Consider the following 16,110-nt stretch of genomic DNA (forward strand, 5'->3'; position numbering starts at 1 on the left):
CATGCTCGCCGTGGAGCACGGCCCGGCCACGAGAGGTGGAAACCCACCCTGTGCGGCCGTGCAGACGGCCCGGGAGGGCCCCCTGCTCAGCGAGACAAGCCCGTCAGAGAAGGACTCCAGGCTGCGGCCTCAAGTCCCGCGGGCACTGCCAAGCTGGCCAGCGCCCACGGTCACAGAGTCCGCGGAGCAACTCCTTAGACTTGTCAAGGTAGGTGGGTAGGTCGGTAGGTAGATAGATCCACAGAGCAGTAGATCAATAAGATCTCTATGTACACATCTGTCTGTCCACATAGGAATAGCTTTACAGATGGGGAGAGAAAGTGAAGGGGGAGAGACACTGATCACCAACAACACCGAAAATGCCCTCTCCCTCCCTGGCCAGAGAACCAAGCGCCTTGGACCCCACTTGCATGGTGTGGCGCGTTAGGAGGTTACGTGGACCAGACCCGAGGGTCCAACCGTCCCACAGCGCAGCCAAGCCCCAGGGAGGCGGAGGCGCAGGCAGGCGGCTTCCCTGCCTGGGAATTTGAGTGTTCACGAGGCATCGTCCTAGGTCTCTTAGAACACACGCGAGAGTGTACACGTCTCTCCTTTTAGAGAACCGGCTTGGCATTGCACCCTCACCTGAGCTCAAATTAAAAAATGAGTATCACGGAAAAGGACATCTTCAGATCCCATAGGTTCCGGTCACTCAGCTATAACCAAGCATTAATCACGGTCACTTTTTAAAGGACGATGCAGGTCCGACCTGAGCTCTTTTGGAAGCAGCGAGGTGGATGAAATTCAATGTGACCGTGTTTTCGCAGCCGAGTATGGCCGTTCAGTGCCTCGGAGCCTGTGATGGATGCTCCTTGTAAGAGTGACTATTTCTCCAGTTCTCCGCGGTCTCCGCCGGGAGGGCGATTCTCCGAGGCCGCCCCGTGCACGCAGGCCCCCGGGGGCCCCCGGGTCTCCCTGGTTTCAGGGGCCCTTCACCCTTGGGGCATCTGGTCACCTGTGCAGCCGCCCCTGAGGGTCCAAGGGCCTCTGGAAACTGAAATTGAAAAGAACCACCTCGGCTGCGGGGAAATCTCATGGTAATAAAAATAGACTGAGCACCAAATTTTATTAAAGCCACTCAAAAGAACAGGCTCCCATAAAAAACACTTCTTATATATAGGTTTCAGCGAGAAGCGCCCCGACCGCCCCGGACGCCACTGCTCCTCCCCGGCTTCGGGGAGGTCCCCTGAGTGGCGGGGACGAGGTTAGCCCTGAGCCAGGGCGTCTAGAACGTCCAGCCTAGAAAGCTCCTCTGTTGTCTGGTTGCTTTAAAAACTCCTGAATAAAATGGCCAGTCCCTATGGATTTTCTTGATTCCAATAATTAGACAGAAGTCACCGAAATCATTCTTTTTGACGATGTTCCCTGGGACCGGCAAGGAATCCAGTGTATATTCAGTAACCAAGCTTCCTCTTTCGTGGGTCATGCCATTTCATTTACGATACAAAATAAAGCACTGAATGGTCCACAAGGAATAGGACAGACGATAGTTAAATAGCTGAAGAGTTCCACTTTCTCTCAGATCTCACAGAAAGTAGACTGAGCTCTAACTGAGGAAGTTAAAGCGTCCTCCAAGGAAAAAGAATCCCCCATTTGACTCAATAAGTAAACAAAGGTCCCAGTTAGTTGTAAGAGCTCCGTTTCCTTGCTCGTGTGCTGTCTCGGTTCAATAACTATTCTGCATAATCTTGTTTCTCTAAACACCACCGATTTTTACATAATGATAACCTATGATATCCTTGAGTACAACTGCTCAGAATTTAAGTATTTCTTTCTTCAACGTACAAGGTACTTACAAATAAAAGTGCTTAAAATACGGATTACCATCGAATTTTCAGTACCAAAGTGCCAACTTGTTCAATTGCATGCTGGTGTCGAAAGGCTTCTTGGGAACATAGGCTCTAAGACCCGCCCCCGTGGATGGGGCCGCGGCGGGGGCGGGGACAGAACCCTTTAGACGCCCGTGAGGATTTTAAAGTGGACTGTGTTTTATTTCTTATTAAAGCATTGCTGACTTTTATTAAAAATTCCAAACTTTTTTTCAATGTGCAGAGTTAAATGGCTACATCATTCTGGCTAAACACATAGGCACACACAGACACACACACCGCATTATTCCTTCCACTTATCTAGAACAATAGCTTCTTTCAATTATAGATCCCACAGAGAGGTGGCTACTGAATTATTTATCAGGTAACTATGACAAAAAGAATGGTGGCTTTAAAAACCGACATTATGTTGGTGGAGAAATCATTTCTAGAGCCCTAGACGAAGGCCTCGGAAATGATCAATTTTCACTTCTTCTCATTAGGCTCTTGGAGGTTCAACCTGCTGCCCCTGAGGGTGTTTGTCAGATAGACTCAAAACAGAGGCCCAGGGCTTGGGGGGGGGGGCCCACAGAGCCCAGCTCTAACCTTCTCGCTCTGTTACCTTAGGTGTCACCTCTGTCTTGCTTTTGTCACCTGTCACGTCGCTGCTACAAACGCCACCCTAAGGAAACGAAGCGTCCGGGAAGCACAGGCCCACCCCGTGGGCCGCCGCGCCGCCTGACGAGGACGCCCTGAGCTCCGGTGTTCCCAGGCTGCGTTACCGGCCCTTGTGGTTGACGCCAGAGGACAGTCCAAGTCATTTCATCCGTGAGTTTCCAGCCCTGTGATGAAGCACGGCCATTCTGCGCAAAGCTCTACGTGCCCGTGGCCCCCACGCCGCGGGCATGGCGCGCGAGCCTTGCGCAGGCCTGACGGAGGGCTGAGCCCCCGCAGCCATCCGCGTGGGGACGGCAGGGGCCTTCGCCAGCCTGGGGGAGGGCACGCTTCAGCCACCAGCAGGCGGCCTGTGCTCACGGAGGAAATGCCTTCGGCTGCCTTCGAGCTGAAATGCAGCGACCGTTTTAAAGGCAAGCGTGACCTGGACAGGGCCGTGTCTGCTGCGGCTTCCAAGGCACCGCTTGGCGACCCAGACCTTAAAACTGCACATCCGGGTAACACGGCCGCTTCATCAGAGAATCTGCAAAGTAGGCGCACTCCCCAAACCGCATGTCTTCGGAAAGCAGCCGGCCACCGTTCTCCCTCTGCGGCTCCGGAACCCGGCCGAGCCTCCGTGACGGCCCCGTGGGAGCCCCACCCCGGGCCGCGCCTGCACCGCGTGCCCGCCTCCCACGCCCTGCGCTTGCTCTCCAGCGCTGCGGGCTGCGCCCCGCATCTGCGGGGGTCCTGCCAGCCCGCTGACGCCCGCCTCCTCCCCTTCCCCTGGGCCGCAGTGAGTGACGACCGGCAGGCGGGACAGGGAATCAAACGCGTGCGATGCTCCCTGAGGGCGAGGGGGACTCAGGTCCTTGTTTGCAAACTGTGCGGGACTCAGGCCTTCGTGCCTTCACAGAAATGACATCGGGCCGCTGAATTAATGAGGCAAGGAAGACGCAGGCCGCACGCCTCCGCCTGCTGCGACGTGCCAGCAAAACCCCCGACGGACGCAAAGCTTTGAAAAGCAAGCAGCTTCTGAGCTCGGCTTTGCCCGGGTCTCCGGCGTCTGCACTCTGGGACTGTCCTCGGTCGCTCGGGACGCTGCCCGCTGGGCGGCCCGGGGGTGTTGCTACAGAGTATCAGCTGGAAAAAAAGAAAAAAACACTACTGGTGTGTCAGGTGCACTGTAAACCCAAGAATCTCAAATATAAAGTACGGATGAAGGACGTTCAAACTGACGTGGGAAAGAAAATTTTATGAAGGATGTCCCCGAGCAGGCTGGAAATACGTCCGAGGTCCTTTTCTATTAAATCTTAGCTTCAAACTTTTCCCGTACGTCAACGTGAACATGAAATTTTCTCCAAGGTTAAGCATGATTGGCAAGAAGGTCTCTGGGGCCCTTGGGGGCCATGTGGGGGCCCCCGAGGGAAGGGGCTCCCTGCGTGCCGACAGGCGGGGATGGGGGAGGTGCGCGACTAGCGTCTTTCCCTTCTCTTTTCCCTCCTGCCTTTTCTTCCCGCTGCGGTGCCTCTGGCGGAGCACCTGCTCTCCCTACCGTGTGTGATGATGACGCAGCGGTAAGGACGCCCCGAGCTTTTTAAGTGACTGCGCACTGCGGACTGGAGCTTACCTCGCACGCTGTATCCGTTTGGAAGTCCCAGGGTGAGCAAATCACGTTACACATCCCTTCTCCCTCGTCATCGAAGGGGCTCACGACTCACCCTGCACCGTCTGGCTTCTGAGTCCCCCGCATCTGCCTCCTGTGTGCGTTCCGCCTGTTAGTCTCGCGCTCCCCACGATCGCCGACAGCCAAGAGTCGATGTGACGACGCGCGTCTTTACGCTGATCTGAGTTGCATCGTACAACAGACATAAAGTGCAATTCCACTGGGATTATCCGAAAGAACGAGACATCACTAGGCGCACAGCACTGAGAATGCAAAGCCGAAAAATCTGGGTGTGGGGTATGGGGGAAGCCGGGGCTGTGAATGATGTAATTGTACTTCTTTATGTTTCTATTGCCCACGTCTCCTGAATAATAGCGCTGATGGTCCACGCTGTTTGGGCGCAGGTGGTGTGGGTAGATCAGCACAGCGGCTTCGGCGCCCGGAGCCATTTACTGAGGGCTCGGGGCCGCGACCCAGCCGGGATCACTCTGCTCCTGGGCACGGGCCGACTGCGGTGCCGGAGCCGGTGAGCCACGCGGCCTGGCCACCGCCCCGCTCCGAGGCAGGGGGGCTCCGCCTTCTGACAATCGCAGGAGGGGTGTGTGTGCTGCGGGGCGGGCCTGAGTGGCCTGCGTAAATGCCACAGACGCCGCAGGTCCGGATTCAGGGGTTTCCCCTTGGGCGACGGTTGGACGTCCACGGCATGGCTCTCCTTTCCTTCGCTGGGCTGTGACGTCCTTCGTAATTAAATGCATGTGGAAGGTGCCGGTCACAGGGCTCTGAGAGAGGAGACGCGCAGACTCACGTTTCACAGAGACAGAGGCAGGCGAGCTCTCAGTTCCCCTTATGCTGCAGAAACGGAGAATGAGAAGGGAGAAGGAGAAACACAAGGATCAGCTGTCGAATCTCCTCTGCCCACAATCCGCAGACTGCTATTCAGCAGGGGGACCCCAAGTCCGGCTCCTGGGGGAGCCGCCTGCGGAGGGTTTTACACTAACGACTCAGAAACGGCAACATCGGCTAGTCCGACGAGGTACGAAGAGGCTATGAAGTTAACTCATGAGATTGTCAGACAATTCATAGTCTCCTGGTGTATTTTCCGAGTGTGCTATTTGTTAACATTATTTTTTGAAACCGGGCTTTACCACTCACTCAGGTAGGAGTGCCGTTTTCCTTTAGGGCAGCCTGAGCGTAAGGCGCAAACCACACCCTTGCACGTAGCTCCAGACACCGCACGCTGAGGCCGTGGGGGCCGGAGGCGAGTTCCCATCTTCTCGTTCGCCAGCCACGGCACCTTTCGGTCGTTCGGCCGATCAGACCTGCAGGCGCAGCGCTGAAAGGAACGGACGCCGGCGCACGCCGGGGTCCCCGAGTCTCCCTGTTACAACTGACCCCTCATCGTAATGTCAGAAAATAAGGCCGAGCTCTGTGTGCAGTTCGCGACCTTGGCCCTGGCCTGGGGCAGGGGGGCACCGCACTGAGATGCCGAAGGAGGAAACACGGGCGTCAGTGGTCGGCCTTGGCCGTGGCCTCACCGGGCCTGTGGTCCCAGGATCCTTACCTCCTGTTTCCGAGATTTCCTGCTTTCTCACATCCATAGTCAGGCTGTGCCTTCCAGAGTCTGGGAGGGTTTCTGCAAATGTTTTCACTTAATCTTTGCAAATGTTGGGAGAATTCTATTCCTCAGGCTTTGGAGTAGCGGCCTGCTTTCTGAGCACTTGCGTAACGCTTATTTTTTAAAATAGCAGGTGAGGATTCTTTGTGAGTAGCTCAAAGTTCCAAAGGTGTGTTATAGAACTGGAATAAAAAGGAACGAGCATTAACAATAGTGAATTGTCTGGGCTGTTTTTTGTTAACGTTCTGGTGCGTGGCTCTCCTCTCGTTTTCCATTGTCTTCTTAGAAAACACAGAGGAAGGGTTTTGCACTGGAGTCTGAGGTTTCCTGGGGGCGGCCCAATCCTTCCACTACCCGGCTCATTTCAATTCGTCGCTGAGTAATTGAATAATAAAAATCCCCCCCTCCACCGTGAGATAGTCACTGCGCCATTTCTTATTCATAATCCTTTTAATTTGACAATATATGATTTTGTCGACTGACTTATTAAAATCAAATGGAACTTCCAGACAGAAAGTGTGCACACATTTGCATAGCTAAATTGCTCTTAGCAAAATATTACCATGGAAATAAATTAACAGTAAACAAAGCTGATGGATTACATTTTTGAATTTTTAAATTCTTAAAAATAAGGAAGGGCTGAGCTTTTCCAAAGAAAGGAGTTGGACGTCAATTTGAGCTCCAGGCACAATGGCAAAATGCACTTTCTCCAATGTGTGTGGAGATGACGTTGAACCAAGAATACATGCTTGGGCGTCTGTGTGAATATATGTATGTACCTATGTGTTCAGACGTAAATAAATACACATCCATACCAAGTATCTTTCCTAGTATGTTTCCTAAAATCACGCACATACAACTGACTCTGGAACAAGACAAAGAAGTTGGGGTGCTGCCCCCACAAAAATTCTTGATTCCCCCAAATTCTTAACTATGACTAGCCTACCACTGGCCAGAAGCCTCCCAATACCATACCCAGCTGGCTAGCATGTATTCTGTCTGTTACATATATTATATTCTGGATTCTTACAGTAAAGTATGCTGGAAAAAGAAGGTTAAGAAAACTCTAAGATCTTGAGCCCCTCGGGGGAGGGGGCGGTCCTGTGAGCCGAGGGGTCGGCCGCCCACCTTCGTCCTGCCGATCCGGTCGCTCTGCTGCCGGACGGACTCTTTCCCGGGGCCGCGGAGTGCCTTCCGGGGCCCCACGCGTCGGAGCGCTCGGGGCACAGCGGCCCGGCCTGTTGGAGAGACAACAGGGCTGCCCCGGTGCCCGGTGCCTCGTCCACGACCAGGTGGCCCGGCCCTGTCTGGCCACAGAAGAAGTCCGGCCTCAGGGCCACACCCCGGCCGGGAGGGGGCCATCACCCGCCAGCCGAGGCGCCAGAGCCCCGCACCGACTCTGCTCCCGGGGGGCTGGCTTCGGGGTGCACTTCGGCCCACGCGGCTGCTTCGGAGAGGGCGCCTCCCGCCAGCCTCGGGCCCCTCCTGAGCCTTGGCTGCACGTCCTTGGGCTGGGGAGGGGCCAGCGCCCTTTCACACCGACCAGCCTCCTTCCTAGTCCTCGCGGCCTTGTGCCGGGCCCTCTCCTCACCAGTCCCTCCTCCCAGGTGTGAGCCCTGATGCCCATGGGTCCTTTCCCCCGCCTTTCTCAGGCTCGACGACTCCCCTCGTGGTGCCGTCGACCTCCTACGGCACCTGCCTCAGCGGAGGATCGTCCTTCTGCTGGTCCCCGCCCCCTGTCCCCCATAACGATGGGAAGGGCCGGCTGTTCCCCAAGGAGACGAGGGAGCATCTTCCCACCTACCCCCTGATGCCTGGAGGGACCGGGAAGCTGCCCATCCTAGCTACCTCGGCTCCACTCTGCTAGTGACAAACTGCTCCCCCGCGCTGCCTCCTTCCGGGGGGCCTGGCCGCTGTCAGCCAGGCGACTGGGTAACAGAGCCACAAGGAGGCCTGAGCACTGCCCAGCAACAGCAAGAACGTGGGAGACCAGTGCTGGACTCCTGGACACACAGGAATGCTCCCTCTCTGCATACCCGTCGCTTCGCTACGTGGGCCGAGGGCGCTGCAGCGTTTGGTTGGCCTGCACATTGCGTTGAACACTGGGGTGCCCAGACGGCAGAAAGGCGGGGGCTGAGAACGCGGCGAAGGCCAGGGAGCGCGGGCTGAGTCGTCCGGGGAGCTGGCCATCCGTGGGGTCCGTCCTGCCGCGTAAGCCTGCGGCAGGGAGGGCGTGGCACGCACAGCAACGGCAGATCGCGGAAGGCGTTGTGAGAGTGAGTTTGGAGCCACGTTTAAAGGAAAAGTGTGTTGGGAGAGAGACAAATGAAAGACATTTGGAGCAAAGTAAGGAATACAAGCCAAGAGATATCTTCACAGCTATTTCCAGCAGCAAGGAAGAGGGAAAGCGTCGCAGAATTTCAAACAGCGTCTGCGGGGAGGCGTGGGTCTCCTGAGAGACGCACCGGTGGGACTATGCAGCAATGTGCTTCCGAAGACAGTAAATTACGTGCTTTTCAGGGTATAAAGCTAATCTCTGAATTACATAATGCTGTGCCTGAAGGATTTTCGCTGAAAATAGAAGTTACTTGATCCCAGAGATTTCTATTAAATCTCAGTTACAGGCAAATTTAACAGACGTTAATACCCTCATCTCCCAGATATTCTTACAGCAGCCGTGGATTCTGAGTTTGCCGAAATCCATCAGGTGTGAACGTGGAACGCGGTTATTTGTGCAGCCATCGGCGGGAGGCATCTCTGCGTCTACTGACATACATGAACACGCGGAAGTGAGTATATCGGGGGAAGGGCAGCTTGGGAATTCATAATTCAACAGAGGAGAATTCCACCCAGAGGCTGGTGTTGAAATTACTGAAAGACCTTGCAGATTTTCCTCGCGACGGAGACGTCCTCGTGAGGCCGCTGCGAATGATTCATCGTCGCCTCGGCCGGCACCTACTGAGCTGTGACGTGCTGACCCTCGCCCAGGACCCCCGCTCCCAGCCAAGCCCGGCTGCCGGGTCGGAGATGCGCCGCAAGCGCTGCGTGCCGGGGCGTCTCTGAAGAACACGCGATGCCCAATGAGTGCACGCCTTGGAGACCTCCGCTCCCCAACGCCAGCATGCAGGGCACACAGGGGAGAAACAGGGCCCCCAAATGGGGTCACATACACTCAAAGTTCTGCCTGTGCAGCCCTTAGTGACATGGGCATGTCCAGGTCTCACTTAATTTTGTCCTGGCCAGGCCGTAGCTGACCCTGTGGCTTCCAGCTTCCTCACTCCCCTTGAGGGGCAGGAGGGTGGCCGCTGTCACCGAACGAGCGAGGGCACGGCAGGTGGCCCCGTCCCGGGAGCTGGGGGCCGTTCCGTGGGGAGACCACAGCTCAGAATTTCAGAGCTGAACTCCGGAGGTCAGGCTTCGCTCTCCACCCCCGAACTTTTCTGAGAAGGACACGCTGCGCTCACAGGCACGGCGCCCGGGCTGGCCCGTGCAGATCCCTGTGACGCACTCACGCGGGGCCGTCAGTCACGCAGCGAAGGCGCCGGGGCGAACTTGGTCACCCGCCCCCCATCGCCGCCGTCGCAGTTGGTGTGACCGAGTGGCTGGCTCAGGGGTGGAGGTGCCTGAGAGAAAGAATCGGGGACCAACCAGACCCCGCCAGCCGGGCCCCCTTCCTACGCCGGCGGAAGCAACCGTCCCAAAGCCAGAAAGCGTCCTCCCGGGAACCTGGAGTTAGGACCCCGCAGGGTCGCTCTCACGGGAAGCCCGGGGGTCCTCGTGAACAGGACAGACAACGGCACACCGCCTGCCCCGCCCCCGCCGGCGACCCCCGCTGTCCTGGGGGGCAGCTCCCCCACTGGGAGGTCTCTAGTAAGCCCCCACCCCCCAGCCACGCACGGGACGCTCCGGGTGTGCCCAGCGCCAGCCTGGCCACGCACCACGGAGATTTACTCAGGAACGAAGGTGTATTTCCAGCGCGACAGGGTGGGCGTGGCGCTGCACCGCGAAGTGGGCGGGGCCCGGAGAGTAGACACGCTGCTCCGGTTTTCAGGGCCTCCGTCCTCAGAGTGAGTTCGGCAGCCGCTGCCTTCGGCGCTGGGAACAGTCGGTCTCGGCCCGGAACCGCGGGGCGAACGCGGACGGGGGCTGCGTTTCTCTGGGCAGCTGGCCGCACGTGCTGTGCCCACGTCGCTGTGGGGGGGCCGAGGGGGGCGAGGGGGGGCGGGGAGCTGGGGACCCCTTAACATACGCTTTTTTAAAAAAACTGATTTTTAGAGAAAGAGAGGAAGAAAGAGAAAGAGAGGCACCGATGTGTTGTTCCACCTCCCTGCGCATTCCCTGGCTGATGCTTCTGTACGTGCCCTGACCGGGGATCAAACCCTCCACCCTCAGCCATATGGGGACGACGCCGTAACCCACTGAGCGGCCCAGCCAGGGTGACAGACCCTTTTCGCATTATCACTTTATGAAACAAAGTCATCATTCTGTTGAAACCGTTTTCATAGCTTTACTGAGAACCAAATTACCTCTATTTCAGCATGAAAGAAGAATAACGTGTTCACCAGTACGAGAAATAAGTCACCGGGAGGGAAGTGTCCCCGAGCGCCCGGTCCCGGCGCCGTCGTTACGGGCGGCCCTGGTCGGAGGCCCACCCTCACCGGCCAGCGATGTAAACGTGATCAACAGGCCAGCGCCGTCGCTGGGGCTTAAACTCCGCCACCGCTCCTGCGAGGCAACGGCTCCCCGCGACGGCTTCGCAACGCAGGCGACCGAAGTTCATGACTGACACACTACGTGGTCCCCGCGAACACTGCGGAGCCCCGACGCATTCCTGAGGGACGCCTAGGAGAAGCCGCGGCCTCCCCCGCCCCGGGCCGGCCCTGGCCCCGCAGCCCTGCTCGGCGGGAGCCACGCTGACCGACTGTGCCCCCGGTTCCTGGTGGCCCAGTGTGACGAGGTGCCTTTATCGCGGATCCCAAACGCGCTCTGGAACCCAAAACTGCGGGTCAGCCCCCCAAGCAGGGACCCTAGGAGGATGGAGAGCTCGAAGAAGCCATTTATATTATTTAAAACAGTGTCCCCAAGCTTTTGGCACCAGGCACTGGTTTTCTGGGTGACAATTTTTCTACAGACCAGGGCGGGGGAGGGGTGGGTGACAGGCGGCGGAGCTCAGATGGTAAAACGAGGGGTGTCCACGGGGCGGGGGAGCAGGGAGGTGGGGGGCCCTGGCTTAAAACACACCCCGAAGCGTATGATGTTCCTTTCCCACCTTTGCTGCTCCACATAGAATGTGCCCGTGACCCGTCTCTCGGGGGGGCCCGTGTGAGTTAGGACCTGGTAGGCTTCACCTTCCCTGAGGCGCGTACGGGCAGGAATTGCGGCAAGTTCTTCTGGACCGAACTCTCAGGACCGGGCTTTGCGAACTGTCCCGGGAGGAAGTGCAGGCTCTGCGAGGCGCCGCTGATCTCCTGCCCCATCGCCCCCTGGGGCCCAGCCGGCCGGGGGCCCCCCCGACGCCCGCAGACGCACAGCCTCCGCCAGCTCGCGGCGCCCCCTCCGGTCCTCCCCGGGTTCGCCCCGCAGGCGCCCGGGGCGCGGGCCTCAGCCCAGGGCGCGGCCTGTGCGCGCCCCGAACTGACAGGGCCGCCGTTGCTATTAGTTGAGAAGCAATTCCTTTGCACAAAACTATTTACCTTTCTATTCTTCCTCATTCGGTGCCATGTCGTCTTTTTTTCCTCTGAAACAAAATCACCCCCGATATCGTCTATTTCTAGAATTCTTTTTTAAACTTTTCAGTATCCTCTCTCGCTCAAGTGAATTCCTCAAATTGATAGTCCCATAACAGCCTTAATCCATTTCCACTTAAAATATGCATTACGGGCAAGTGTCTCAAAAGACATTTTGCAATATTCCTGTATTAGAATATGTATAAGATATTCATTAGATCAGCCCACGTTAACAGGCAAAGAGAAGTTCAGAGATACAAATCCGCATCGGTACTTTCCCCTGAATTATGAAAACCCTTATCTGAAAGGTATCTTATTACATGACTTGGGACATCGTTTAGGGCAAGAGAGCAAAGTAGAAAACCAGCGTGGGCTGAGCGCTCGCTCAGGGCCGAGGGACCTCACCTGCCCTTCTCCGCACCTGCTGGGTCCCTGACGAACCTTTAACGCCACTTCGCGCCTTTCACAGGCGGTGAGACGGGTTTTGGGGGCGGCGGGGGGCCGCCAGCGTGGCTCAGCTCTTCGGACGCTGCCCACCGGGAGCCAGCGGGCATTCTCGCTTCTGCGCCTTCCCTGTCCCGTCCTGTTGAGGAGACAAAGAAAGTAACTCAGGAAAAAATGGTCAGAAGCTGGGTTTCGGCCCTAACCTCATCCATCAGCATCTTAAAGACATTTCCTTACACGTTTTGCTCAACAGCTGAGTCACGGACACGGATGGGCTTGTTGAAGAGACGCGTATAAATGCTGCGCGAGGTCAGGAGCTGGCAGCCCAGCACGCGAGCTTCGTCTGTGAGGCGTGAGTTGGCTGTGAGCTGTCTATGAGATATTCTTTAATGTAAGTAGTTTATATGTGATTTCAAAATACCAGTAACAGCCCAAGGTCAGGCAGACCTAATTCGGTGCAGAATGTGGCAAAACGCCCACCCGACCATGGAGGACTGGGGCGGGGGGCAGTCGGAGGCCGTTGGTGGTGGCCGGTAACCGTCACTCGGGCGCGTAAGTGTAGGGAGAACAGGGTCCGCTGTCCCCTGAGCTCAGTGAGACGCGGAGAAGCTGTAACACGGTCCCAGAATCCACCCGGGAGGAAAGGTGAGGGACGCGTGCCCCCACCCCGGGTCACCGCCCGGGCCCTCTACTCTGGCCTCTCTCTACGTACAAGGAGACCCTAAACATAAGGGACGTATTTCCTGACCAGAAACGTCTGGCGATTGTCTCTGAGAAGAGGCGGCGTTTAACACGCACGACCCCACTCCTCTCCCGACAGACGCGAGGTCGCCTGTGACCTTACTCTGTTGGACGCGGGCGCGGCTACGCAGACTCCCCTGAAAGTCCCTTCTGTGCCGTCCTCCGGAGCCGCACCCGGCGCTGTCTCGTAGGAGGACCCGCTGGGAGCGGCCTCCTTGGAAAGGCCCCTTCCCTCCGCGGTCCAGGAAGTGAGTCAGAAACGGGGACAAAGGGCGGAGCAGTTCGAGGGGGTTCCTGTGGGAAGGAGGCAGAAGTGGGGTGGGGGAGGGTCGCCCTAACAGGAAAGCAAGGCCGTGTGTTAAAATGACAGGACAGGCGTGACGCACGGCACCAAGTGACAAACGGAGAGCGCGCGCCCCCTGCCCAGGCGCACGCAGGGGTGAGGCTGGGCGGCCGGCTGGACGGCGAGGACGGGTCGCGGGTCCGCAGAGAAGGCTCGGGCTCCGATTTGCGGGCAGGGGCGCCGGAGGGGTGGGCGTTCCACCGGGCTCTGCTGCCTGCTCCCTGCTCCTTGGGTTCCCTGCAGGTCCTCGGGGACTGGGGACGGTCCCACGCTCCCAGGGAGGGCCTCTGCGTTGCCGCGTCCACGGTTCCCACGCTCGCCTCAGCCGGACACGACGTTTACTCTCCGCGCCTGTGGCCCCGGCCCGGGGGCCCACAAGATGCACTGACCCGGACCCCCTCCACCGCATGGCCAGGCTGGCTCCTCCATTTAATTTAAATGCGCACCTCGCATTCCTCCTCAGGAAGAAACAAGTGACTGTTATCTGAAATGTTCTACCCTGCAGAGCACGCAAGCAAAAAAGAATAATAATCATGCCCATTACACTAAATGATAACGATTCCCCAGAAAAACCCCCTGGCAGAGGGCCCTCGGCGGTCCTGCCGGGGCCCGACCGCGAGCAACAGGTACACACAGGTACACACACGTGTGCGAGGCGTGACGAAGAGCCCTGTCCCCGCACAAAGCGCAGCCCACGGGCCCTCAGAGCGGGTCCCCGGAGGCTCCGGCGGCCGCGTGCTCCTGGTGCCGACGCCGCACTCGGGTGTGACCCGGGGCACGCAGGTGTCCTCCGCGGCCCCGTCCTGGGGACGTTTCTCCAGTGGCGGCCGCTGACCGCAGGGCAGGAGAGCAGGGCGTGGGTCAGGGAGCCGCCGGCGCCGTGGACCCCGTTCACATCCTGCCCGAGCGGCGGGCGGGGGGCGGGGGCTCCGTAACAGTCTCCTCACCCCCGGGGCCCGCGGAATCTCCCCTGAGCGGCCGCGCACTAGGGGTCAGCGTCCAAAGGCCGCGGGGGACGGGGTCCAGCCCCCGCCTGCTGAGCAGGGGTGCGGCAGCGACCGCTGGTTCCAGGTTGAATACCAAGGTTCACAGTCTTATTTTAGGATTTTAAAAAAAGCGTTCATTAATACGTTTTTGAAGCTGCGCGCCGTCGCTCCCCAGCCCTACGGATGCAGAACGTCAGGGACGTTTGGAAACGTCGCCCGTTCCTGCCGCTTCGGGGGTCCGAGCCGATCACCCTTTACGGAGGGGAGACCCCTTCTTGTTGGCCCGCAAGTCTGGTCAGAAAGCGTCTCCGACGTGCGTCTCAGTACAAGCGGCATCACTCGGGCGGCGGTGAAACAGGACCCGGAGGCAGCGAGCGCTGACGACTCGGTGTCGCGTTTAAGATGATCCTTGCAGTTCTCGGCCACCCAACCACAGTCACACCGCCCACCCGTAGGGCACGTTCATTAGTGACCACAGAACGTGTATTTTAAGTCCACACTGAAGCACACATGCGTAATTTAAACACACACAGGCAGACACATTACAGGACATCGTTTAGCCCTGGCCGGGTGGCTCCGTTGGTTACTGTTGTCCCCCAAGCACCGAGGGGTTGTGGGTTCGATCCCCACACGGGCCGCTATGGGAGGCAACCCATCGATGTCTCTCTCTCTCTTCCTCTCTCTCTCTCCAAAACTGATACATTCTCAGGTGAGGATTAAAAAATAATAAAGTAAAACACATGATTTAATTTTTGCTTGTTAGTTTTTTATTATCACGGTACCCACTTCTGACTTATCAAAAATGACTGTTCTGTAGGCTTTTAGTGTAAATAGACCCGTGATCTTTAGAAGTTCTTAAATTTGCCTTTAAATAATTTGTTTTTTAACCAAAATGAAGTACAGAATACCGGATCTTACATAGGCCAAATGTTCGATTGCCTTCCTTCCTTCCTTCCTTCCTTCCTTCCTCCACCCCTTTTTTCCTTCTTTTGTTCTTTTATTATTTTGTTCTTCCTTACAGTGCATTGTTGCTGTTTTATTTACTTGGCTCTCGCAGAGTATGTACTCCCATATGTTAGGACAGGAAATAATATGAGGAAAAAAACATGGAAAAACCCTGTTATAATGAATTATGTTTATATTAGATGCGAACCCTTTTCCCTGAGGAACACACACCCGTTACTGCTCCTGCGTGGGAGGGCACCATGGAAGCGTCTTAAATCAAGCGCGGACTGAACGCACGGGGCGAGCCAGGGCGTCACGGGCGTAACGCCGTAATGCGGTAATGACAGGGCACCCTCTGAGGGTTCTGTCCTGCACGCAGGGGCCCATCGGCAGAGCGGACGTGTGCAGGTGACCCACGCGGGCAGGCGCCCGGTGCCGTTGTCTCCCGGACCCGCACGGCGACGCTGAGGGTCCCCGGTGTCAGCTGCTCCTGAGTCCTGGATGGACGTGCCCGGAAGAAGACTACGCGGGGCTCTTGACCAGCCAGAGAGGGCAGACAGGGCCCGGGGGTCCTGGAGAAAAGAGCAGGAACGTGCGGGGCGTGGGGACTCCAGAGGCGCCCGGAGACGGGGAGTTGGCAGCCGGAGCTGATCGGCCAGCAGAAGCCGCCGGGCCGGGAGGAAGGGCGTCCACCCCCGAGGGCAGGAGAGGTCCCGGTCAAAGGACAGACACCAAGGCTCCGCTCGGCCTGCAGACTCGGAGGTCCTGTCCCAGAGGCGGTGGGGGGGTGGGGGCACCGCGGAGGGACGGGCCGGGGTAGGCGAGGCCAGGCAGCTGCAGATGAGTCACTGTGTCGGCACACGCGGGCTCCTCCACGTATCTGGGCGATACGTCTCCTCTTCTTCTTGACCCGGGACCGTGGTCGAGCAGCGGTTGGCAATGTGTCCGTGCGGAAAAGCCGCGGTCAGGCCCGGCCCAGGGCTGCTGCCCAGGCTGGCCAACCCCAGGGAAAGAAACGCCCTCCCTTCAGAGGGGTGCACGCACGGTCGGTGGCTTCGTGGGCTCCGGCCATTGCGGGATGGGAGGGCCGGGGGCGGGGTCTCCGTTCGCTCGGTCGTTAAGCAGACCCCCACCCCGCGGGCG

The sequence above is a fragment of the Pteronotus mesoamericanus genome, unplaced genomic scaffold (assembly GCF_021234165.1).
Source record: "Pteronotus mesoamericanus isolate MK-2021 breed Mesoamerican mustached bat unplaced genomic scaffold, CSHL_Meso_final contig_169, whole genome shotgun sequence".
NCBI classification, from domain to species: Eukaryota; Metazoa; Chordata; class Mammalia; order Chiroptera; family Mormoopidae; genus Pteronotus; species Pteronotus mesoamericanus.